Here is a 25,365-nt window from a genome sequence, read left to right on the forward strand (position 1 = left end):
TGGTGAGTCTCAGTGATGGTGAGTCTCAGTGTTGGTGAGTCTCTGTGATGGTGAGTCTCTGTGGTGGTGAGTCTCAGCGGTGGTGAGTCTCAGCGGTGGTGAGTCTCAGTGGTGGTGAGTCTCAGTGGTGGTGAGTCTCAGTGTGGTGGTGAGTCTCAGTGGTGGCGAGTCTCAGTGATGGTGAGTCTCTGTGATGGTGAGTCTCAGTGATGGAGAGTCTCTGTGGTGGTGAGTCTCTGTGATGGTGAGTCTGAGTGGTGGTGAGTCTCAGTGGTGGTGAGTCTCAGTGGTGGTGAGTCTCAGTGGCGGTGAGTCTCTGTGGTGGTGAGTCTCAGTGGTGGTGAGTCTCAGTGGTGGTGAGTCTCAGTGGTGGGAGTCTCAGTGGTGGTGAGTCTCTGTGGTGGTGAGTCTCTGTGGTGGTGAGTCTCTGTGGTGGTGAGTCTCTGTGGTGGTGAGTCTCTGTGTGTGGTGAGTCTCCGTGGTGGTGAGTCTCTGTGGTGGTGAGTCTCTGTGTGGTGAGTCTCAGTGGTGGTGAGTCTCGTGGTGGTGAGTCTCTGTGGTGTGAGTCTCAGTGGTGGTGAGTCTCAGTGGTGGTGAGTCTCTGTGGTGGTGAGTCTCAGTGGTGGTGAGTCTCAGTGGTGGTGAGTCTCAGTGGTGGTGAGTCTGTGGTGGTGAGTCTCTGTGGTGGTGAGTCTCTGTGTGGTGAGTCTGCGTGGTGGTGAGTCTGTGGTGGTGAGTCTCTGTGGTGGTGAGTCTCTGTGTGGTGAGTCTCTGTGGTGGTGAGTCTCAGTGGTGGTGAGTCTCAGTGGTGGTGAGTCTCTGTGGTGGTGAGTCTCTGTGGTGGTGAGTCTCTGTGGTGGTGAGTCTCAGTGGTGGTGAGTCTCAGTGGTGGTGAGTCTCTGTGGTGGTGAGTCTCTGTGATGGTGAGTCTCAGTGGTGGTGAGTCTCTGTGGTGGTGAGTCTCTGTGGTGGTGAGTCTCAGTGGTGGTGAGTCTCAGTGGTGGTGAGTCTCTGTGGTGGTGAGTCTCAGTGGTGGTGAGTCTCAGTGGTGGTGAGTCTCAGTGGTGGTGAGTCTCAGTGGTGGTGAGTCTCAGTGGTGGTGAGTCTCTGTGGTGGTGAGTCTCTGTGATGGTGAGTCTCAGTGGTGGTGAGTCTCTGTGGTGGTGAGTCTCTGTGGTGGTGAGTCTCTGTGGTGGTGAGTCTCAGTGGTGGTGAGTCTCAGTGGTGGTGAGTCTCAGTGGTGGTGAGTCTCAGTGGTGGTGAGTCTCAGTGGTGGTGAGTCTCAGTGGTGGTGAGTCTCTGTGGTGGTGAGTCTCTGTGGTGGTGTCTCTGAGTGATGGTGAGTCTCTGTGGTGGTGAGTCTCTGTGGTGGTGTCTCTGTGATGGTGAGTCTCTGTGGTGGTGAGTCTCTGTGGTGGTGAGTCTCTGTGATGGTGAGTCTCTGTGGTGGTGAGTCTCAGTGGTGGTGAGTCTCAGTGGTGGTGAGTCTCAGTGGTGGTGAGTCTCAGTGATGGTGAGTCTCAGTGGTGTGAGTCTCTGTGGTGGTGAGTCTCAGTGGTGGTGAGTCTCAGTGGTGGTGAGTCTCAGTGGTGGTGAGTCTCAGTGGTGGTGAGTCTCAGTGATGGTGAGTCTCAGTGTTGGTGAGTCTCTGTGATGGTGAGTCTCTGTGGTGGTGAGTCTCAGCGGTGGTGAGTCTCAGCGGTGGTGAGTCTCAGTGGTGGTGAGTCTCAGTGGTGGTGAGTCTCAGTGGTGGTGAGTCTCAGTGGTGGCGAGTCTCAGTGATGGTGAGTCTCTGTGATGGTGAGTCTCTGTGGTGGTGAGTCTCTGTGATGGTGAGTCTGAGTGATGGTGAGTCTCTGTGATGGTGAGTCTCAGTGATGGTGAGTCTCTGAGGTGGTGAGTCTCTCTGTGATGAGTCTCGGTGATGGTGAGTCTCAGTGAGGGGTCTCGGTGATAGCCTCACGTTTTTTAGGAACTCCTCGGCCACTATGCGAGCGCGGGCGTTGACGGACAGCTTCATCTCGCTGATCTCTTTGTCGATCTCCTCCATGAAGTTGATGAGGAAGTCCACCAGCTTGTGCTTGTATCTGCTCCGTGTGGAAGTTGGTGATGAGGAAGCTGATGTCGTAGCCCTGCGCAGCGCCCACAAAAGCGGGGAGGGGGGGAAGACGCCGTTTTCGATGTAGCAGGTGTAAGTGTACACCGCACACGGCACATCGCACACGGCACAGCGTACAAGGCACACCGTACATCGCACATGGCACACCGTACAGCGTACAGCGCACAGCGTACAGGACACACCGTACAGCGCACAGCGTACAGCGCACATCGTCTACGTGACACTGCACATGCCACACGGCACACTGTGTCTCAGTGCTATAAAGGGGGGGTAGAATTCCAGACCGGTTGATTGTCAACAAGTCTTCCAGACTACAGATTGTTCCTGCATCTGTAGTCTGTCAACGAGTTTTTTTGCTTTAAAAAAATGGCAGCATGGATATAGCCGATAGTTATTAGAAAATGACGATGGTCCAAGGTTTTGGTTCTTAAGAAAATGGGGAAACGGATGCGAGTTTTCAAGTCATGGAGGAACTGCGGCTTGACTGTAAACGAGTACCGATTACGTGGGGGGAGTCAACAGCGGTTGTCCGATACAGTCTCAGCCCCACCGTAGAAATGTGGAGTTTCCAGCACTGGTCTAGGGGCTTCATGCAGGATGCGAGCGCCGCGTAAGTGCTCGTCGGAGCAGCAAATTCGCTTCCAAGTCGGTCGCACACCACCACACGCGCCGTCGTGTGTGCACTCCGCCATAAACACAACACGCACAGCACTAACACTGTGTGACACCACGCACTACCAGCTCAATCTCTCACGAGCTGTAAATACAGACACACACACACACACCCCTATGCCACAGGTGAATAGGTGAGACACGGGAATAAGGTTGAGGAATTAAGAGAAAAGGGTGACACAGGGGGGTGAAGTGTGACGACTAAAGTGAGGGCTAAGAGGTTAGGCAGGGAGGGTTAGAGGGGTGAGGAGGGCACCATGGTGGCTAGGAGATGTTAACCACCTCTCCGGGTATGCAGAGGGTCGCGGGTTCTATCCCGACCGTGACGCCTGCTGCTGTATATTTGGAGTTTGCGTGTCTCTCTCCCCGCGGTCGCGTGGAGTTTTTTCCGGGTCCTCCGGTTTTTTCCCTCCACATTTTACAATCAACGTCACCACGCGTTGAGAGTATTTGGCTGCTGTCAATTCCCATGCGACGACAAGCCACTTTCGCCGAGCCATCATTTGTGGTGGCCAGGATTGCTTCTGAAAAAGAGCTACATAGCTCAGTAGGGGCCTTACCTGGTGAAATAAAAAGTTTAGTTTAGTTAGTTTAGAGGTTTTGGAGAGGGGTGAGGAAGCTGAGACGTGTGTTTGAGGGCGAGGAGATGCGGGGAGGTGAGAGGCGAGGATGGGGGGCGAGTGGTGAGGGGGGCGGCGAGCGGTGAGGGGTTACCTCCACAGGTTTGCGCCGTAGAATGAAGAAGTTCTCCGCCCGCATCATCATGAAGCGCATGAACTTGTGGCACAAAATCTTCTCGATCTCATCGGCCTGGGGAGAGTGGCGGGGGGGCGGGAGCAAGGTGCGTGTCAGGGCCCGCACGGGACACGGGGGGCGCATTTGAACGCGAGGCCAACGCGGGGGCCGGGTGCGTGCGCGCGAGCCCCCGAGCGGTACCTGCTTCACGGAGATGCTGATGCGCACGGAGTTGATGGAGCCCTCGATGAGGGACCTTCTCCTTCTCGTTGCGGCTGATCATCACGGGCTGCAGCAGCAGCTCCTTGCCGCTCCTGCTCGGGGCAGCACGGGGACGGCGGCCGTTAACCGCGCGCGAGGGTCCACGTGGTGCGGTTCGGCAAAGTGCCGTCACCCGCTTACGGTGAGATAAAACTCTCGCTCTGTCAGGGTGATTTCCTGCTCCTCAGATGAACATTGAGCCATTGGTGCTCATCTCTGCTTCACAGCCCTGAGCCACTGGTGGAAATTCCACATCCCGAAGTATGATGGGCCAAATCAACCTCCAACCAGGAGGTGAAACCTTGACGTGGAGCTGCTGTTTCTCCCCACTGAGCAACGTTGCCGGGCTTTCCCTGTATTCACCGTTGTGTGTGTCTGTATTTCGGGAGCTGTGGGGTCTGACAGCCAGCACGAGGTCCGTTCACACAACGGTGCGAGTCTCCTCACTCCGCTCGCCACTTCTGACCACCAGCAGTATACATGTGTACACGACAGTTCGTCCATGATCAGAAGCTCTGCGGTGGCGAGATGTTACCGCTCTTGCCTGATATACAGGAGGTTGTGGGTTCGATCCAGGCCCTGAAGCCTGTGTATATTGATTTTGCATGTCTCTCTTCCTGTGGCTTTTATCCGGGTCATCCAGTTTTTCCCTCTACATTTAGTATCAATAGGCGTTTGATTATTTGGCTGCTATAAATTTCCACGTGAGAACCCACTTCGTTAAGCAATCATTTGTGGCCAGGTCACTTCGGAAAAAGATATAAATAGCTCAGTGGGCCTTCCTTGGTAAAATAAAACATAGGTTAAACAGTAGTTGAATAGTTTAACACGTAGGCTTTCGCGACCAATATTATGGAGCAGTTGCATAGTTATAAGTGCTGGCTCCCTGTGTTCTATGACTTCAGGAACGTGACCAGCATCTACGACTGAACAAGGCTAATCCACACGTCCTTCAACGGTGCAAGTTTATTGAATCTATCTGCGGTGCAACTCCAGAATGTACATGAGGACCCACATCTAATGGAGAGGGTCCCCTGTCTATAAACATCTGGCAGTTCACCAGCATTGGTTCAAGCATATTTGGAGACAATGAATTCTCAAAATGGCCCACAGTTGTTTCGCGTTGAACCAATTCCAACTGGATTAAAGCTCTCCCAGACGCGTGAAGGAGGTGGAACTATCTGCTTATTTGTTACTTTAATAGAATATACAGTGGTGTGAACTTGGAATAATATATTATTTTAGCTTAATTCTAGATTTGAAGCTTTCGTGACTGCAAGGATTCATACTCTTAGGTTTTGTCGGTAAAGTCACGTAGGTAAAAATAATAATAATAAAATAATAATAATAATAAATGAAAATAACTAAATATAATCACGACGTTTCGGTGGAAACAAGTCTCCGTCTTCAGGTAGGACCATCACAGCCAAATTTACTGTATCAAGTTTTGATACAGTATTATTTTATTATAATATTTTACCTACGTGACTTTACCAAAAAAACCTAAGAGTATAATTTTAGCTTGTAACGCGCAACAGGCTTCCCGGGCTCTCGGGGGTCGCTGCGGGGCGGGGACTGGCGGTGCGACGCTGCACGCTTCACCTGCGCCAAGCGCCACCGCTTGTTGCGGCGCTGGCGGCGGGCCCAAGTCGAAGTTATCACGAGCGCACGACCCGATCGTGTGACCGAGCGCCCCGGCAACAATGACAAGTCAGAGCACGCAGGCAACTCGCTCGACGACTCGCAGGCGCTCTCCGGCCATTCCCATTCCTGGCCAAGTCTCTTCCCCGTCTGGTGACGAGAGCCCCGGGTGAACGCGATCGTCCTCCCATGTTGGCAAACGATTTCTAATTTGGACGTAACCTCTCTTCCTTGACCCACTTTATCTTGCCGATTAAAAACCTCTGCCCGTCCCAACTCATCGTCAGTCGTGCTCAATCTACTGCCGGATGAAATCCTCTCAAGCCGTTGCTGCCTCTCACGATCCCGCAAAGACAATAAATCCATCCATCGTGTGCACACGAAAGGATTTCATCACTCCATCTCCTCGGTGGACGTTCCATCCCGGGGGAGCCACTCCGTCATTCACCGCTGTCCACCACCATTCTTTTTAGCCATGACACATCCTGCCCACATCCACTCACCCTTTATTAAGAGTTTGGATGACATCATTAACCTGCGTGTGTTCTCTAATCAATGTATTTATGAACTACATTCCAAAATAAGATATCCTGAATCGTGTTTATTTTGTATGTACCCATTCCCAGCGCCTATTTAATAATATGGATGTTCAAATTATATTTTTTACTTAGTTTAGCCACCTCAGTCTAGTTATTTCGGCATAGCCATCTCAGTCTGACCACCTCAGCATAGCCACCTGAGTACAGCCACTAAGATAGTCATCTCAGCATAGCCACATCAGTATAGGCAACGCAGGAAAGCCACCCGAGCATAGCCACCTCAGCATAGGCATCTCAATCTAGCCACCTCAGTGCAGGCATACCTCTTATAGCACTGCCTCTGACAACGTTGTTTAAATAAATTCATTGAACTCAGTGCTGCAGCTTCCAGTCCAGGTGGAAGAGGTAAGAAGAGCAGGTGGAGGGAGGGAGCATGAGGAAACCGCAGGGAGGCAGGAGGGAGCAAGAGGGAGCAAGAGGGAGGGAGCAGGAGGGAGGGAGCACGGGCGACCAGGAGGGAGGGAGCATGAGGAAACCGCAGGGAGGGAGGGAGGAGGGAGCAAGAGGGAGGGAGGAGGAGCAGGAGGGAGCAGGAGAGAGGGAGCAGGAGGGAGCAGGAGCAGGGAGCAGGAGGGAGCATGAGAGGCAGCAGGAAGGAGGGAGCAAGAGGGAGGGAGCAGGAGGGACCACGTACCTCACTTCCACCTCGGGCTTGTTGTGCCGCTCCACGACTTGCGAGGAGAAGTTCTCCAGGCAGAGTGTGGCCTGTAGCGTGGCACGCACCGCATTCAGGTAGGGCCGCAGAGTCGCCGTCTGTACCACACACACGCACGCGTGCATCAAGGCGCACGCGCACACAGGCAGAAAGCGCTATTGTTGACTATTACGTATTTTATTTTGGTCAGGACAGCCTCACTGAGACTCATGACTTTTTTTTACGAGGGTCCTCCCAAGTTTATTTCAGGTCTCAGCGAATGGTTTGTGTATACCGAGTAAATTGATGATCCGACACTCACCGATATGCTCCCATCACTCGCTCACCGACGTACAGTCGTTTCCTTATCACCCTTCTATAGCTATTATCATGGTCAATCTTCATATATATTTACCCTGTTAATTCTTCCTCCTATGTTGAGCGTTCATTCAACCAGCCTGTTACATCCCATCCATACTACGTTCAAACGCCACACTGCCGGTGGGGTGAGCAAAGCGTCGCTCTCCCTGTTGATATTGGGTGGAACCAACGGCTTAAAGTGGCTCCAAGATACGTAAACTCCGGGACCTCGTCGTGGTATTCATCACTGCTGCCACTCACCTCGACCACAGGGGCACCCACCCAATCAGCCAACCGAGTGGGGATGCGGTTAAGATGTGGACATATCACATCAGCCCCAACGCTTCGTAACGTCGCTTTTGCGTGGGCATTTAAAGAGGGCAGTTCAGCCGCTTATTAGGAAGTTAGAGAGGAGTTCCGTGTTTGTAAGGTCCTTGTGCTTCCCGTCTTAGACCCTCAAATCATTGGGGGTACCATCGGGAAAGTCATTTATCAGGTCTCTGCACAATCTGATAATTGACTGTGTCAAAACTGTATTGACTGCGCCTAGGGTTTGTATGCATATACTGTATGTTGAACTTATTTCGCACCGTACGTAGCCAACCACGCTAATCGAAGGTGCGGGGGAAGGATAACAAACTAAACACAAAAAGCAGTAATAAATAAATTAGCTTTCAATGTAGATTGAAAAGTGCATAGCTCCAGTGGCTTCCTAATATCGGAAGACCATTCCAGACTGCTGAATAAGGGCATCCGAAAGCGCCGCACGATGCAGTGACCCCACCGTCTTTCTTCGATTTGTTATCCAAGGATGATTCTGGCACAGAGGTCGCAAACGGGTTTTGATTCCTTACTCGTACCCAGCCGCACCAGGGTCGCAAACGGGTACCCGTACCCGGCTGGGTACGGGTAGCTGGGTATCGGGTAGGGTACGGGTATCGGGTACTCGGTCGCGACCTCTGTTCTGGCGTTTGCGTGATGGTTCGTGCACTCCTTGACAAAGCCAGCAAGGTAATAACACTGCCTTATAAGGAATATGTATATATGTAGTAGGCAACGGGGAGAGGTGAGACGCTACCTGTGGCCTACGTGCGGTGCAGGGCCACTGCTTGACACGTCACCTACTGCTGTTTATTACTTCGAAGGCCACACTGTTTATTGACAAAAGTTTTTGCATTTTCAAAATACCGTCTCCTTTACACTACACACATGGACAGCCTCCTCGACGCGGCGTGCCGCACAGCACGGGTTATTTGACCATACTTCCCCCCCCCCCCACATTGCCGGTCAGTGCAGATTTAAAGGCAGGGGGAACGTGGGCACGTGCGCATCATAAGACGTACAATGCAACCATTGACTTGACCACTCAGCTGGCTCTCAGATGGTTTTAAACAAGTAGTGTATCGTGGAGTAGCGTGGGGGCCGGCGGCATGTCCTTGTGGCAATAGGCGTTCGCTGCTTGTTGCAGAGGTTGGTAGTTTTTAATGCAGCGGCCGCCCTGATTAATACTGCGGGTATAATAATAGCCGGAGCAGCATGCTTCACATTGGACGTTAAGGACCCCCACCAAACCACACCCCCTGATGCCAATCGTAAGCGTTAAATATCTAACGTGTACACATTTGACAAATTCCAAAATCGCCCACACATTACTCAAATGGGATTCAGCAATTTGCGGAAATCGTCAGACTAATGCCCCCGGGATAGCTCTTGCAAATGAGACTCATCTCACGCCTCTTGTTCACCTTCCCACCTGGTTACATCAAACTAACTTAAACTAAATGGGTTTGATGCGCCGTCCTCTGCAGATCGTGTCGCCCCCACAGGGCCACCCACAGCAGTAGCAGCAGCGGCTGTCTGTTACTCTTTGGTGGTCACCCATTCCACAGCACTGAACGCGTTAAAAAAGCGAAAATATTACATTCCCTGATAGCGGGCCGTGAGTCTATCACGTGGGAAACGCACTGTTGACGATACCCAAAGATTGCTTATGTTGTTTTATCGACCCCAGGAGGGATAACGGGCTGAATTGTATATCTGTCAAGCCATATTATGGTTTACTCGTATTCTTGTACAGGGAAATTTAGTTTAGGTCCATACGGCATAGCTGTTTCAATACTGGCAATATATATATATATTTGCCTATTTGTGTGTTTATATCTTGTGATGGGACTTTGTAGGATAAACGTTGATATTTATAAGTGTGACCAATCAAGTCTGACATAGTCTGTAATAAGGGGTTGACAGGTATGGAATTGCAAGCACGACCCAACCAAACTCTAATCTCTCTCAGTTTCCGATGACGCAGTGGCGATGTGGCCAGAGGCAGCGACCACTCGGAACACCGACATCCGCTCCTGCACTGGAGACCCACAATCGCCGCCGCACGAATCACGCGCCGCCTCGGCTCGAGCGGCTACCCGGGACGATGTAGCGGGCACTTGATAACAGCGCCACTCTCGTAGTGCACTACACCACCACCACTGGTAGTGCACTACACCACCACCACTCTCGTAGTGCACTACACTATCACCACACTGGTAGTGCACTACACCACCACCACTGGAAGTGCACTACACCACCACCACCACCACCCTCGCAGTGCACACCACCACCACTGGAAGTGCACTACACCACCACCACTGGAAGTGCACTACACCACCACCACTGGTAGTGCACTACACCACCACAATGGAGTGCACTACACCACCACACTGGTAGTGCACTACACCACCACCACACTGGTAGTGCACTACACCACCACCACTCTCGTAGTGAACTACAGCACCACCACACGTAGTGCACTACACCACCACACTAGTAGTGCACTACACCACCACACTAGTAGTGCACTACACCACCACCACTCTCGTAGTGAACTACACCACCACCACTCTCGTAGTGAACTACAGCACCACCACACGTAATGCACTACACCACCACCACTGGTAGTGCACTACACCACCACACTGGTAGTGCACTACACCACCACCACACTGGTAGTGCACTACACCACCACCCTGGTAGTGCACTACACCACCACCACGGTAGTGCACTACACCACCACTCTCGTAGTGCACTACACCACCACCACTGGTAGTGCACTACACCATCAGAACTCTCGTAGTGCACTACACCACCACTGGTAGTGCACTACACCACCACCACTGGTAGTGCACTACACCACCACTCTAGTAGTGCACTACACCACCACCACCACTGGTAGTGCACTACACCACCACCACCACTGGTAGTGCACTACACCACCACTCTAGTAGTGCACTACACCACCACCACCACTGGTAGTGCACTACACCACCACTCTAGTAGTGCACTACACCACCACCACACTAGTAGTGCACTACACCACCACCACCACTGGTAGTGCACTACACCACCACTACTCTCGTAGTGAACGCAGCGGAACGCGGAAGCTAAAATCGCGGCCGCGCCCGCGCGCCGCTCCCACGGCTCCACGACTGCGGGGACGAGGCCGCGCAGTCCGCCAGTTCGCCACCGAGCCCCGCGCCACCGAGCCCCGGGCCGTGGCCGGTGGCCCTCGCAGCCCCGACCGGGGGCGATTTATCGCCCACGAAACGCACGAAACGACCCGAAGCGGCCCCGCCGCGCCCTCACCATGGCTGCGTTCCGTCTCCTCCCGTGCCGCGCGCTCACTGCGCATGCGCGCCCCGCCTGATTGACCCCCCCCCCCCCCCCCACGAGGCACGGACCGAACCACTTTGCCCTGGCGCCGGGGGGGGGGGTAGAATCCCTACAATTGTTTATATTCCTACAATTACCAACAATTGTTGCTGAATTCAGACATGTCTATCTGGTGGCTTCTGCTTTACTCTTGTAAATTAACTGTAAACCATGTAGTTGCACAGCGATGGCGTAAAATGAGAAATTATCTGTTTGTAATTAAAGCGGCACACTTTACTTTAGGCGCCCCCCCTATGCGTGTAATGGGGAACGCCGCGTATTTTAAAAACATACCCCGTATAAGGCGAAACCCGCCCCCATTCGCGAACGCTATTGGTCCAATCGCACCGCGTGACCGGCTGCACGACCCAACCGCGTATTTGAAAACGTAATACGGATTAACAAACCCCACCTTCGATTGGCTCAATGGGCGGCACGTGACACGCGGAGGCGGCTGCGATTGGCTGTGGCGCGCGCGGAAAGAAAGCGGCCGAGAGGCAGAGCGAGAGGGGACCGCGGGCAGTGGGGACTGCGGGCCGGGTGAGCGTGGGCCCTGGGTCCCTGTGAGTGTGGGCCCTGGGTCTCTGTGGCCACGGTGTGGAGTTGGGATCTGGGTGAGCGTGGGCCCTGGGTCCATGTGACCACCTTGTGGAGTTGGGATCTGGGTGAGCGTGGGCCCTGGGTCTCTGTGGCCACCTTGTGGGGTTGGGATCTGGGTGAGTGTGGTCCCTGGGTCTCTGTGACCTCCTTGTGGGGTTGGGATCTGGGTGAGCGTGGGCCCTGGGTCTCTGTGACCGCCTTGTGGAGTTGGGATCTGGGTGAGCGTGGGCCCTGGGTCTCTGTGGCCACCTTGTGGGGTTGGGATCTGGGTGAGTGTGGGCCCTGGGTCCCTGTGACCACCTTGTGGGGTTGGGATCTGGGTGAGCGTGGGCCCTGGGTCTCTGTGACCACCTTGTGGGGTTGGGATCTGGGTGAGTGTGGGCCCTGGGTCTCTGTGACCGCCTTGTGTGGTTGGGATCTGGGTGAGCGTGGGCCCTGGGTCTCTGTGACCTCCTTGTGGGGTTGGGATCTGGGTGAGCGTGGGCCCTGGGTCCCTGTGACCACAGTGTGGGGTTGGGATCTGGGTGAGCGTGGGCCCTGGGTCTCTGTGACCGCCTTGTGGAGTTGGGATCTGGGTGAGCGTGGGCCCTGGGTCCCTGTGACCTCCTTGTGGAGTTGGGATCTGGGTGAGCGTGGGCCCTGGGTCTCTGTGACCACAGTGTGGGGTTGGGATCTGGGTGAGCGTGGGCCCTGGGTCCCTGTGACCTCCTTGTGGAGTTGGGATCTGGGTGAGCGTGGGCCCTGGGTCCCTGTGACCGCCTTGTGTGGTTGGGATCTGGGTGAGCGTGGGCCCTGGGTCCCTGTGACCTCCTTGTGGAGTTGGGATCTGGGTGAGCGTGGGCCCTGGGTCTCTGTGACCACAGTGTGGGGTTGGGATCTGGGTGAGTGTGGGCCCTGGGTCCCTGTGACCGCAGTGTGGAGTTGGGATCTGGGTGAGTGTGGGCCCTGGGTCTCGGTGACCGCCTTGTGGAGTTGGGATCTGGGTGAGTGTGGGCCCTGGGTCCCTGTGACCACAGTGTGGGGTTGGGATCGGGTGAGTGTGGGCCCTGGGTCTCTGTGACCACCTTGTGGAGTTGGGATCTGGGTGAGTGTGGACCCTGGGTCTCGGTGACCGCCTTTTGGGGTTGGGATCTGGGTGAGTGTGGACCCTGGGTCTCGGTGACCTCCTTGTGGGGTTGGGATCTGGGTGAGTGTGGGCCCTGGGTCCCTGTGACCACAGTGTGGGGTTGGGATCTGGGTGAGTGTGGGCCCTGGGTCTCTGTGACCACCTTGTGGAGTTGGGATCTGGGTGAGTGTGGACCCTGGGTCTCGGTGACCGCCTTGTGGGGTTGGGATCTGGGTGAGTGTGGACCCTGGGTCTCGGTGACCTCCTTGTGGGGTTGGGGTCTGGGTGAGCGTGGGCCCTGGGTCTCTGTGACCGCCTTGTGGGGTTGGGATCCCAGTGAGCAGGATCTGGACTTGGGGAGCCGTGCTGTGGTGTGTGAACTGAGCGAGTTTTCTGAGACTTGTGAGTGTTGTGCTGTGTGTGTGGGAACCGGTGTTTAAGTGCGCCGTCTGGGCGTCTGTCTAAAAAAAAAAAGCTTCGTAGCTCATCGGATTCCTCCAGTACGGTATAAAGATCCTGTGTGTGTGGTGTCTCTTGAAGGCGTACGTGGGGGGCGGGGAGCCGCGGTCGCCATGAGCGAGCTCAAGGAGTGCCCGCTGGAGTTCCACGATTTCCGCGCCGTGGAGCACACGCGGCAGTGCCCGCGCTACACGGCCGTGCTGAGCCGCCCGGCCGAGGACGGCGTGGGCCCCGAGGAGCTGGACACGCTGCAGCTCGAGCTCGAGACTCTGCTGGCAGCGGCGTCGCGCCGCCTGCGCAACCTCGAGACGGAGATCCAGGTGTGGTGGTGGTGGGGTTGAGGGTGGTCGGTGGTGGTGGAGGTGTTGGGGTAGAACCGGGCTGGGGAGCGAGAGATGGGATGAGTGGAGGAGGAGGAGATCCCAGGTGAGGAGAGAGTGGAGGGGTGAGCGGAGAGATGGGATGAGCGGAGGAGAGATCCAGGCGAGGAGAGGGTTGAGAGTGCAGGGGTCAGAAGAGAAGAAATCCAGGAGTGGGACAGGATAAGTGAAGGAAGAGATCCCAAGTAAGGAGAGAGAGTGGAGGAGTGAGGGGAGGGACCAACAGACTGAGACCCCGGTGAATAAAGGGTGAGCAGAGACATGGGGTGAGCAGACGAGAGATGCAAGTGAGGAGAGTGGTGTGACACAGATGAGGGGATGGTGATGAGTGAGCTGGTGGTCCTAATGAGGTGCAGGGAGAGACCCAGGTGATGAGGGGTCGCGAGGCGCGGCTGGTTAAGGGGATCTTTCAGTCGTGTTTTGAGCCACGAATGCATTTGCATACCTGTCAACTCATACGGTTTACCTGTATTCTTGTACAGGGAGGTTTCAGGTCCATACGGCGTACAGCCGTTTCAATACAGGCATTTTTTTTGGTCTATTTGTTTGTGTATCTCCCTTGTGGTGAGACTTTGTAGGATGAACGTTGAGATTTATAAGGGCATGGGGTGACCAATAAAGTCTAAATTGGTCTGTGATGAGGTAGGCACTCATAAGGGGTTTAAAGGTATGGCACCATGACCATGACCCCTCCCTTGCCCCCCCCCCCTCTGTTGTGGTGCCGCACAGATCCTGACCGACTGGCAGGATCGTAAGGGCGATAAGAAGTTCACGAAGGCGGCCGAGCACGTGGCATCCTCCACAGGCAAGCACGGAGGCAGCAAACCCAAGAAACAGAAGCCGGACAGCAAGGGGAGCCATGGGTGAGTGCTTGCGGGGGACCTTACTACCAGCCAGTCTTCGAAACTACACACAATAATCATACCTGTCAACCCATACCGTTTACCCGTATTCTTGTACAGGGAAATTTAGTTTTGAGTTCCATATGGCGTACAGCCGTTTCAATACGGACAAAAAAAGTGTCTTCGTTGTGTTTCTCCCTTGTAATGGGACTTTGTGGGATGAACGTTGAGATTTATAAGGCCACGAGTTGACCAATAAGTTATGAATTGGTCTAATAAGGTAGGCACTGATAAGGGGTTGACGCCATCTCACTTGCGCGCGCGTCTCCTACCAAACGCGACTTCATGGGCGCGGTGGGTGACCCCGCTTGTGTTTGCACGGAGACGTTTATCACGAGCAGAAAATGTAAAAGATCTGAAAACCCCAAAAGAGGTGTGAAATTGTCCTTAAATATCCCAAAATCCTAAATGTTTTCATCCACAACTCATCCCTAGACTTTCTTGATGTTTCTGACCCAGGTTTCTCTTGACAACGTCTCAATGCCTCTCGTGTACACGTACAGTCTGTTGTCCCGTTAAGCGTGTTGTTATCATAACGATAATTGGATATAACGCCATGAATATATTAAGGAACATATGTTTTGTTATGCCGCGGATGTGAATTGGATATAACATGAAAGAGAGAATGGAACTACGTCGCGCGAGTAGGAATAAGCAGCTGTACGGCTGCTTCGTCGTAGCGTGACCACACAAGGCATTTGGATGCTTCTAGATGCTACCCACGCGCCTCAATCTTTGTTTGGCCTGCATACGCATCTCACGTGTTATTGTGTACTGCTTTACGCCCTCTATTATATATTAATTATTATAATGCGATTTTCCCATAACGCGGTGTTCTTCAGGAACGGAATTACTGTGTTATAGGAGAACAGACTGTCCAGCCCTTTTTCCCACTGCTAGCTGAGGGCCTCCTCACTCCACACGGGTTGTGGCGGTAATTTGACCATACTTCACCATGCTGGCCAGTGCTGTTTGGTGAAGGCGCAGGGAGCATCGTAGAAGTTTGGTACAACAATCGGCTTTTCTTATCTTCCCCTCTTTTCGGTGGCTCATGCCTGGTTTTAAACATCATCTGCATTTATCTGAATGAATGTCATCTACCCGTCAATTCCTCCGAACGCTGCTTGGCCAGAGATGGCTGCAAAAATCTCATTCAAAGTTTAGACCAGAAATTGGCCGGCACGTGCTCGCGCGTCAGACAAAATACGCCCTTCAAAGTTGTTGTTTTTCATTCAACAACGCGAGGATGTTTTTGGAGACACAAAGTCACCTGAAATATGGGACGAGCCTGGCTCAACCTCTGGCTCCCCTCGGGAGGTTCGGCCTTCCGTCGTTTGCTGACGCTAAAGTGACCGGTGGTGGGGGGCGGCGTGGTGCCGGTAGCGATGCCGAGACCGTCGGTGCGGGTCGCAGGCACGGCTCGGCGGGGACGGGGGGCGCCCACGGGGCGGGGGCAGGCGGTGGGGGCCATGGGCCTGGGCGGCCCAAGACCAAGAACCTCCAGCCCAAGTTCCAGGAGTACGAGTTCCCAGACGACGTGATGGACGAGCCCCGGGCGCCCAAGAACGACGCGCCCAGCCGGTAGCACGCGCACGTAGCACGCACATGCGTACTCGCAAAATGCGCGCACGCGTGCACACGCATACGTGCATGCTATGGCGCGCACAAAAATCCACACATTTTTAACCCACATTTACACACGCCCGAAGCACACACATCCACCAACTAAACGTCGGGTTTACTCTCCAACACAGCGGTGTGCTGAACTAGTAACTAATTAGCACGTTTTTGGTTACGTGACAAACCTTACTAATTGGCCGTGTCGAGTGGTGGCAGGTTTAACGACACATTCATATTTACGCAATCTAACCCAAAAAAACCCAAAAAAAACTTTATTATGGATGACATTGGTCGCGAAAGCCTACCATGTGTTAAACTGATGCACAATTTCACGAACGTATGCGCGCACAAGCAACTGTAGGCTCACGCTCACATATACATACATGCACGCACATGCATACAATTACACACGTACACGGCCATATATGCACGCGTGCGCAAATACGAACGTGTTTGCCGACACACATAGTTACACACAGGGACACCCGTATTTTCTCTCAAGTGCGCACAACAAAATAAAACGAGGATCCCTTCCCTGTCAACAGACTATTAGCTCACTGCACTACAAACCCGGTGGCCTATGTAACATTCCCACTTGATAAATATTTTAACTCTTTCTGGGCCTCCCCTAGGGCGATTCAGCCTTTAATTGGTTCCTGGTGCGTTGTGTAAGCATCAGCATTGGGGAGACGATAGCAGCCAGGCGTAGTGCTGGCCACCCACCTGTTTGTTTGCTGTATGGCCTTCATTAGGGTGCTCGCTAACAGCACTTGCCCCACCAGTCTGTTAACGCTATACAGGGGAATCTTTGTCTTTTGCGCGTGATGCACAGCTTCTGGGCGTCAGTGGAGCCGTACTGTGCCGACATCACGGCCGAGGAGATCCGAGTCCTGGAGGAGCTGCTCAAGGTTCCGGAGGATGAGGCCGAATACTACAAGGTGAACTCCCACCCAGGAGTCACCCTGGCGGGCGGTCCCAGGCGCTGCCCCCCCCCCCCATCTCCATGCGTTGCTCATTGCACGTGTGCGTTGGCTGGGCCGTCGTAGGTGCTCGCTATCAGCACTTGCCCCAGCAGCCTGTTTCGGCTTTAATGGGGGGGGGGGGGGGTTCTTATTTTAGCTGGGTCATGTAGCCCATGCCAGCCACCACTTGCCCCAGCAGCTTTCGATTGGATGGATAGAGGGGATGAATTGATGTGGCACGGACTAGAGAGGAAATGGGCTGATCTGGTACAGGCGGGTGTGGAGCTGAGTGAACTAGCCGCCGACCGATGCCAGCGGTGTCAAGATCGCCCTCTGTAGAGGAGGCTCGTGAGGGATGCCACTGGACTGTTGGAGGCTGTCGCCCTCCAGCAATAACAACGGGCAGAGTTCTGGGCGGCTAAAACGTTGCAAGGTAGCGCAGTTGGGAGCACTCGTGGTGCATCTGCCAGTCATGTCAGTCTGCCAATAACACACGGGTCTGTCCTGTGACCTGCCAATGATCCTCTGACGCTTTACGTGCAGCTCGCCTTGCATGAGCGCTGTAGTGGCATCACTGCTGCTTCGTAGAAAAGGATGGTTTTTGGGGGTCTGTCAGTATCTGTGTTGGGATTGTAGTCGGGGCTCATATAACGTGTTGTGGGCTCATGTCGGTGTGTTTTGTTGTGTGTGTGTGTGTGTTGGAGGGCAGGTCCCCCCGCTGGGCAAACACTACTGCCAGCGCTGGGCGCAGGAGGACCTGCAGGAGGAGCAGAGGGACGGCGCTCGCCCTGCAAGCGCGGCCGACAGGAAGAAGGGGACCCAAGGCACCCTGGGAAACACAGGTCAGGGGTCATTGGCACCAGAAGCGCTAATTTTTAAAGGTGTGTGGCCACAGCCACCGTCGGATTCTCAGTGCGGACGTTTTTCCGGAGCGCGGCAGGAACTGTGCGTGCGTGTGCAGAGGTGGACAACCTGATGCGGCGTAACGATGCGGGGACGCAGAACGAGCAGCCGGAGGACGCGTGCCCGTTTGGGCCGCTCACCCAGCGCCTGGTGCAGGCCCTCGTGGAGGTAATGGCCGGGTCCACTCCTGAGCAATTGGTTGTGCTTCTTGGTTGCCTGCAACCAGAGACGACGTCCACATTATAAGCAGGCGATTCGTTCGTGCGACCTGATTGCTCGGGCGTGAATATGCTGTCGACGGCCGTGGGTGCCACGCGCAGGGCAAAAAGCAACGTTCTTCACTGTGGCCCTTCCTGCCGGTAGTGTGATCATCATCACCGTCATTTATTGTTTACAGCCAGCAGTGCACCCACATGTGGCTCTATCGAAGGGGCATAACGTAGAACGTACTATCACAGTGGTAGAAAATAATTATGAATGTCTGCCGAAAACTGTCATTATATATACACATGTAAAATATACACACTTGGCTATTTTCAGAACTCATGGGTACTTGTTGGCTCTTGGCCTTTTACAGGTTGGCCACCCCCGGTTTATGGCCTCCCTCCCATGATGCAGTACATCTCAAAGTGCCAGTGGAGTCATGACTCGTATTCATTCACCAGATGGCCATAAAGTGGTAATACAGCAGTGGGTTCTCAAATCCGTGGGGACGTTTTGAAAATATTACTCCCTTGTGTGCCTGTGGTTACTGTGGGTACTGTGGTTCTCGCAAGGATGCAAAACTTGCCATTTATGGAATTGGTCAAAGGACCCAAAGTAGTAAGACCCTCCTAAACAGAGTCTCAGGACTCGGCAAGGCTTTCCCAGGTAAAAATATCAATGGCATTGTTGCTGAGCACACAAGGCTCTGCTGAATCTTGATTTGAAGCTTTCGTAACTGCAGGTATCCATACTCTTTAGTTATTTCGGTAAAGTCACGTAGTTAGAAATACAAATCACGACGTTTCGATTGCAACACAAGCAATCATCATCATCAGGTGGGAAAACCACAGAACAGATGTGTGAAAACCCTCCCCGTAGAGGTGGTCGTGATTTGTATTTTTAACTACGTGACTTTATCGAAAGAACCAAAGAGTAAGGCTCTGCTGGTTGTAACGATGGTGTCCGCCTTGCAGGAGAACATCATCTCACCCATGGAGGAGTCTCCGATCCCGGAACTGGCCAGCAAGGCCAGTGAAGGGGATGGGGCGGCCACATCCCCCGCAGCCAAGCCAAGCCCTTCAGGTAGGCGTGTGTGTGTGTGTGTGAGGATCTGTATCGCTCCATGTTTGTTCGATGGACTGGTTACCAGCAGTGTCAAGATAGGCCTCTGGAGGAGAGCCATAAGCAACAATGGCGAGTGGTTAACCTTTTGAACTATGTAGCTCTTTTTCAGAAGCGACCTGGCCACAAATGAAAGCTCAACGAAGTGGCTTATCACGTGGATATTTATAGCAGCAAAATACTCTAAACGCACGTTTCTAAATGTTAGGGAGAAACCGGAGTACCCGGAGAAAAATCCACATGGCCACGGGGAAACTCCAAATATACAGCAGGCGTCAGGGTCGTGATCGAACCCACGACCTCCTGTGTACTGAGCGGGGTCGTTAAAATCTCGTCAATTAGTTACTAGTGTGCTTGAGAGTATACCTATAACATTTACAATTACCTTGAATCCCCTTGTTTACATGACAAACCTCACTAATTGGCTGTGTTGGGTGGTGGCAGGTTTAACGACACATTTATATTCATGCGATCTAACCCGAAACACCTCTTACAGATAATATTGGTCACGAAAGCCTACGTGTTAGACTAAACATCTCTCCACCGCGTAGTTAACATCTCGCCAGAGCAGAGGAGCGACCCTCACAGCAATGATCCTGGTGACCCAAATTCCATTCCCATGCTCACTGACAGCACCTGAACCACCAGTCTGTTCATCTCTATCCCAGAGGATCTTTGTCTTTGTAACGTGCGCCTGCGAGCGCCGTACCGGCGTGCAGGACCTCACGTGTCTGATGTGCGTTGGTACGTGTGCGTGCGTGTGCGCGCGCTGGCCCACCTCAGCGTGCCGCACACCAAGTCGCTGGAGGCGCGCATCCGGGAGGAGCTGCTGGCGCAGGGGCTGCTGGACTCGGAGGGCCGCGGCGGGGAGGACTCCGAGGACGAGGTTCTGGCCGAGCTGCGCAAGCGGCAGGCCGAGCTGCGTGCCGTCACGGCGCACAACCGCGCACGCAAGCAGGACCTCCTGCGGTGAGGCCCTGCTTACTCAAATGAGCATTGGTGCATTTGTGCTCGTCTCAGACTGCTTTTTGTGTTTAGTTTGCTGTCCTTCCCCCCCCCCACACCTCCGATTAGTGCGAAAGAAGTTCAACATGCATACATACATCTCCTGCTTACAACTCTTTGAGCCGGTGGTAGAAATTCTACATTTCAATGGCGGGGACGAGTGTCTGTCCGTAGAACAAACCAACTGTTTGACTTTCCCACAAAGTGGTACTTGTTTTATAAGGCCCCCAGAGGGATGATGCGCCGAGCAAACCCCAACCGGGATTTGTCCTGATGACCTTCCCGTTGTGAGCCGCTCGCTCTACCGCTAAAGCCACCTCACCAGATTGCCCATCCCCACCAGAGCGGATCGATTCATCCCACTGGGACATTTGTTGAATTGTCGCAATTTCAGAGTCGTGGATCAATTAATGAATGGTTTTGTTTAACTTAGTGGTGAACGGCTCGCGCCTCTCGCGGTGGCATGGGCAACGTGAACTTAGCTGCGTGCGACGTATCATCCGCGCAATGGGACCACGTCTATCCGCTGCTGGATGAGAACCTCCCAAAGCCCGTCGCCATCTCTCCCGTGGTGTTTCGCTTTGATGGCCAACGTCGTGCCGGCAGTTGGGTCGATTTCATTCCTCTTAGCCCCTGCGGTGGTCGTCCTCCCCGGCACACCGCTTCCCTTCCCTGGCAACGTTCTTGGCCGCTTATCGTCGTATCCCACTCACGTGCCCAGGCCCAAGCACTTGGCTTGACGGTCAATGTGATATCTTTTTTAACCTCCGTTTGTTTGTTCTCTACTGTGTGTGAGTCGTTTTTATATTTTTGGGAACAACAGCATTACACAATTCAATGCACGTGTTACAAGCTTGAGAATACATTTAAGTCTGTTAACCCTTACCCATTCCGATGACGTACGTCATCAGCTTTCCTCCGATTCTGCTCCGATGGACGTACACTACGTACGTCATCAGAACGGATTCAAAATTAAAAGGCCACGCGGGAGGGGCGTGTGTGGCACAGTTTGGCGCCAGCTATTGTAAAGTTGCGGTCGTGTCGCTACGGTTCTCCGCCGTGAGTAGCGACGTCTTTAAAAACAGCGGCGCTACTATGACGCCTCTCTAAGTAGAATGAATGCCGAGCCGCTTGCGCATTCACGAGATTCGGCGGTGAACGGGGACAGCCACACGATGCAGACGTCTCGGAACGGGAAAGTCTGTAATATTCTAATAAATAATAACAATCCTTACAATTACGTTGCGCCTGTAACGTAGCTCAAAACGTCTAATGGCAGCTGTCCAACGTGTGCAGTGTGAACCTGAACACGGCACCGGCATGCAAGTGGCCACCGGTCTGCCAGCAGGGGGTGATGTTTCTATTGGTCGTTCCAATTTAAGTAAATTTGCGGTGTAATTTTTCTAATCTCGCACTAATGGACCGACGACTCCAGCGCACACAGCCTACTGCTTTTGTCAAATAACATCACGGGAGACTTCACGTCCCATCGCGAAGCAAGCCTCTTCGTTGTACAGTAACACCCCGATTTACGTTTTTCCATTTTTACGTCATTTCGCAAGCACATCGTCGTTGTGTTACTAACACAGCTACCCAATTTGCGTCGCCTCAACCCCACACACTCGCGTCGCCGACAGCATCGTCTGTCCTTTCTCGTTATCCGTTGTCCCTTCACTCGCCCCACCACCGTACCGCTACCCTGTAAACCGCTCCGAATGACGTCGTTTTGATATTCTTTGTCGCACATTTACAGGGACGCAATCCCCCGACGTTAACCCAGGGGGGTTGTATTACTCGTATATTACGGTTAATACACCGGCGGTATTAACCAGGCCAGCCGGTGCGGCTTGACCTGCCAATCCTTGCAACAAGCGGTGAATGCGCCACCGCTGGACACACGTGTCTCTGCCCCCGAGGTTCGGGTTGACGTGTACCGTGACGCGTCTTCTCGGGCAGGATGGCGCGGGAGGAGATGCGGCGTCAGGAGCTGCGCGCCCGCGCTCGCGTGGCCGACACGGAGGTGATGGAGGCCTACCGGCGCATCATGGGCGCCCGGCAGAAGAAGCGGACGCCCACCAAGAAGGAGAAGGAGCACGCCTGGAAGGTGCTCAAGGAGAGGGAGAGCATCCTCAAGCTGCTGGATGCGTGAGGACGGCAACGGGTTGGGCGGGGGAGGGAGGAGAGAGGTTATCACCGCGTCGTCGGCCCTCCGGGGCTCGCGCCTGCGCCGTTGTTTCCGCGAGGGGAGATGTTGGCGTCCCGGGGGCGTGGAGGTGATGGCGGTCGCGTGCCGATCCTCGCGTGTGTCGCGTCGCGATTTGACGGGTTCGCGATTCCGTTAAACGGTCAGTTCGTCTCGTTTTTGAGCGTCTCGTCGCGTTGCCTCCTTTTCGTTTGTACAGTTTTATTTACCCCCCACTCGCCGACACTTGTAACGTGAGCGCGTCGTCTGTATAGTTCGCAAGTCGCGACTTCTCACGCACGATTTAGATAACGTGTGCATCTTGAGCACAGGAATCGATTTGAACCCGATGCACCGTTACATGCCCGGTGGGTAGGGTGCTAGGCAATCGTCTTGCTGCGTTTCCACGACCCCGAAGAAGACGGCTCATTGGCCCAGGAATGGTCCTGGAGGCCTCTAACATTACATCCCATCCCCTCCTGTGGCCTGGGAGGGAAGAGATAAGAGATACAAATAATGCAGGCCTGGTGTGTGTTAGGAGTTCCCAAGTAAGTGTCTTGATTTATACTTCTCAGCCGTGTTTTAGATGTGCACGGCCCCGAAACTAAGTTCAGCGATGGGCACCAATCACCACACCTCTCGCTTCCTCGTTGAAGCCACGATGCCACCGCTGGTTTCCAAGGGCGGGCCCGGCTAACGGCGTGCAGCTCGCAAGCGAGCCAAGCAGAGGCCCTGCACGCAGGTCGGTCAGCTGGGCCCGGTGAAGCCAGTGTGGGAATTCGGCCTGAGCCAAGTTGCCTGGCTCGCGAACAAACCGGCACGCTTCCCAGTGGCAGTGGAAAAGGCAGCATTGGTATTGGTGTGAGGGTTTAGAGTCTCGGCTAGTGCTCGTAGCATTAAGAAAAGGTCAGGTATTAACCTCACAGGTAACATCATTAGGAGTTGGGGGCAGGGTTAGTGCTGTTTTAAGGGGTTAGGGTATCTCGGTAGTTCTGTGCCGTGTATTGAGGTAGTGGTAGTGTTTTGCAAGAAGGTTTTGGGGTTGTGGTTTTTGCGCAGGTGTTAGGCGTTCGGTTGTGGATATTTGGCGAGCCATCGGGACCCCACGCGTGTATAGCCTCGTCCTCCACAAGTAGCGTGTGCGTGCGGTGTGGTCGGTGTGTGAGTGGTTTCTACCTTCGTGTATGTGTGTGGTTTGTACTTCACTTTGAGTGTGGTCGCAACCAATGTGTGGTTTATAACAGTGTGGTCAGTACCCGGGTGGTTGGTATTTGTGGTCGGTTTGTACTCGTCTGTGTGATTTAGTGTCCGTGAGTGTGGTTGGTTCCTGAGTTTTGGTACCTGGTGTGTGGTTGACGTCGGAGTGCGGTTCTGTGGTTCTGCTCCACGTGGGTTGCACATGACAAGTTAAAACAAGAGCAATGTCGAGTTGCTGAACACTTAATAAATATTTTTGAAATCCCAAGCGCTTGCCGTGAATCCCACAAATACGTGCCGCTTTAAATACGGCTGCAGCTCGGCCTCGTAGAAGAGCGTGGTGTATTATTAGTCGAAGGTCGTGTGAACGAGTGCGTTAGGTGAGATCGTACACAGGCGAATGTGTTGTGTGTCGAGTGTGTGTCCCAATTGACTGTGTGGGAATTAATGTCTCCGGGACGAGTGACAAACTTTCTGGGGGGAGGGATCGTTTTCTACTTTGGTTGCCACCCCGTCGTTAATCTTGACCATCGGTCATCATCCCTTCCTGCCCTACTAATGTGTCCTGCCCAAGCTTCACTTTTATTTTTAACACGAAGGCTTTCGCGTCCAATATACATAATATTAAATATTGACTTAACTTTCGTGTCTGCAGGAATTCATATTCTTGGGTCTTTCGGTAAAGTCACATAGATCGGTTCAAATAAAATTTGTGTTATTTTCTTTGAACCTATCTACGTGACTTTACCGAAATACCCAAGAATATAATATATACTTGTTTAATTGGCTGTGTTGGGTGGTGGCTGGTTTAATGACACACATTTATGTGATCTAACCCAAAAAATACCTCTTATGGACTCACTTTTCTTATCATTCAACATTAACCACTCATAAATGTCCAAGAGATGGAACGATGGGGTCAGTCTGTGTGCACGTGATGGATGGATTGTTTGTACATTGCAGGATTGTGCAAGAAGCCGGTACATTTTGGCAGTTCGTGCCTGGAAGCAGTTTTGGCCAAGAGCCAAAAGCCATCATCCGTGAAAAATGAAAAACCGTGGCAGCTACTGTTGGACGGTCCGAAGTCTACGTGGTATCGGATGCAGGTCGCAAGGTGGCCAAGTGGTGAGCATTCGGCCCTGTGAGTTCTAAAAAACACTAAACTATTCAACTAAACATTTTATTTTACCAGGGAAGAGCCACTGAGCTACGTAGCTGTTTTTCAGAAGCGACCTGGCTTTCTCAAATGAGAGCTCAACGAAGCGGCTCATCGCGTGGGATTTTCTAGCAGGCAAATACTCTATAAATGCATGTTTCTAAATGTGGAGGAAAAAAACCGGAGGACCCGGACAAAAATCCGCATGACTATGGGGAGAACATGCAAACTCCAAATATACAACAGGTGTCGGGGTTGGGATGGAAGCCAAGACCTGCATACCAGGCGAGGTAGGCAACATCTCGTTGGGTGCTCGGTTCAAATTCTACTTTTTTCTCATTTTAAATACAACTATATAATAAAAACATTTAAGAACCCAGGGCATTTTCATCCACCAATCGCTTGTGGCACAGTAGATATCGCAGCTGCGATTGTGTTCAAATCTCTAAACGAACTTTTGCCAACTTCGAAAGGTGACGTGATGACCTTGGCTGAGCTTAACAGCTACGTGCCGGGCTGTGAGCCATGGGGTCCCAGGTTCAAATCCACGACCTGTATACCAAGTGAGGTCGTTAACAGCTCATCCATAAAAGGTTGTTTTGGGATACTTCGCGTAAAAGTCGTTAAAACCTGCCACCACCCGAGACGGCCAATTAGTAAGGTTTGTCACGTAAACAAAACCTGCCAGTTACTCGTATAGCACACCGGTGTGTCGGAGAGTAAACTCACTACAACGTTTACAATTCGAGTCCGACGTTTCGGTTAAAAATGTACGCGATCTAACCCACGACGTGTTAAGCTGACTCGATCTCATTTGTATTTCCGATTGAATCACGCAAAGTCAA

General features: G+C 53.1%; 2 pseudogenes; one reads left to right on the forward strand and one right to left on the reverse strand.

Annotated features, from left to right (window-relative positions):
* Positions 1-1,919: 1,919 nt before the first annotated feature.
* LOC133361767 (actin-related protein 2/3 complex subunit 4-like) lies at positions 1,920-10,727 on the reverse strand (annotated as a pseudogene).
* Positions 10,728-11,194: 467 nt separating this feature from the next.
* Positions 11,195-23,632, forward strand: LOC133361768 (transcriptional adapter 3-like; annotated as a pseudogene).
* Positions 23,633-25,365: the final 1,733 nt, after the last annotated feature.

The sequence above is a fragment of the Lethenteron reissneri genome, unplaced genomic scaffold (genome assembly GCF_015708825.2).
Source record: "Lethenteron reissneri isolate LAM-NWPU_2019-01 unplaced genomic scaffold, ASM1570882v1 scaffold_1226, whole genome shotgun sequence".
In the NCBI taxonomy this organism is placed as follows: domain Eukaryota; kingdom Metazoa; phylum Chordata; class Hyperoartia; order Petromyzontiformes; family Petromyzontidae; genus Lethenteron; species Lethenteron reissneri.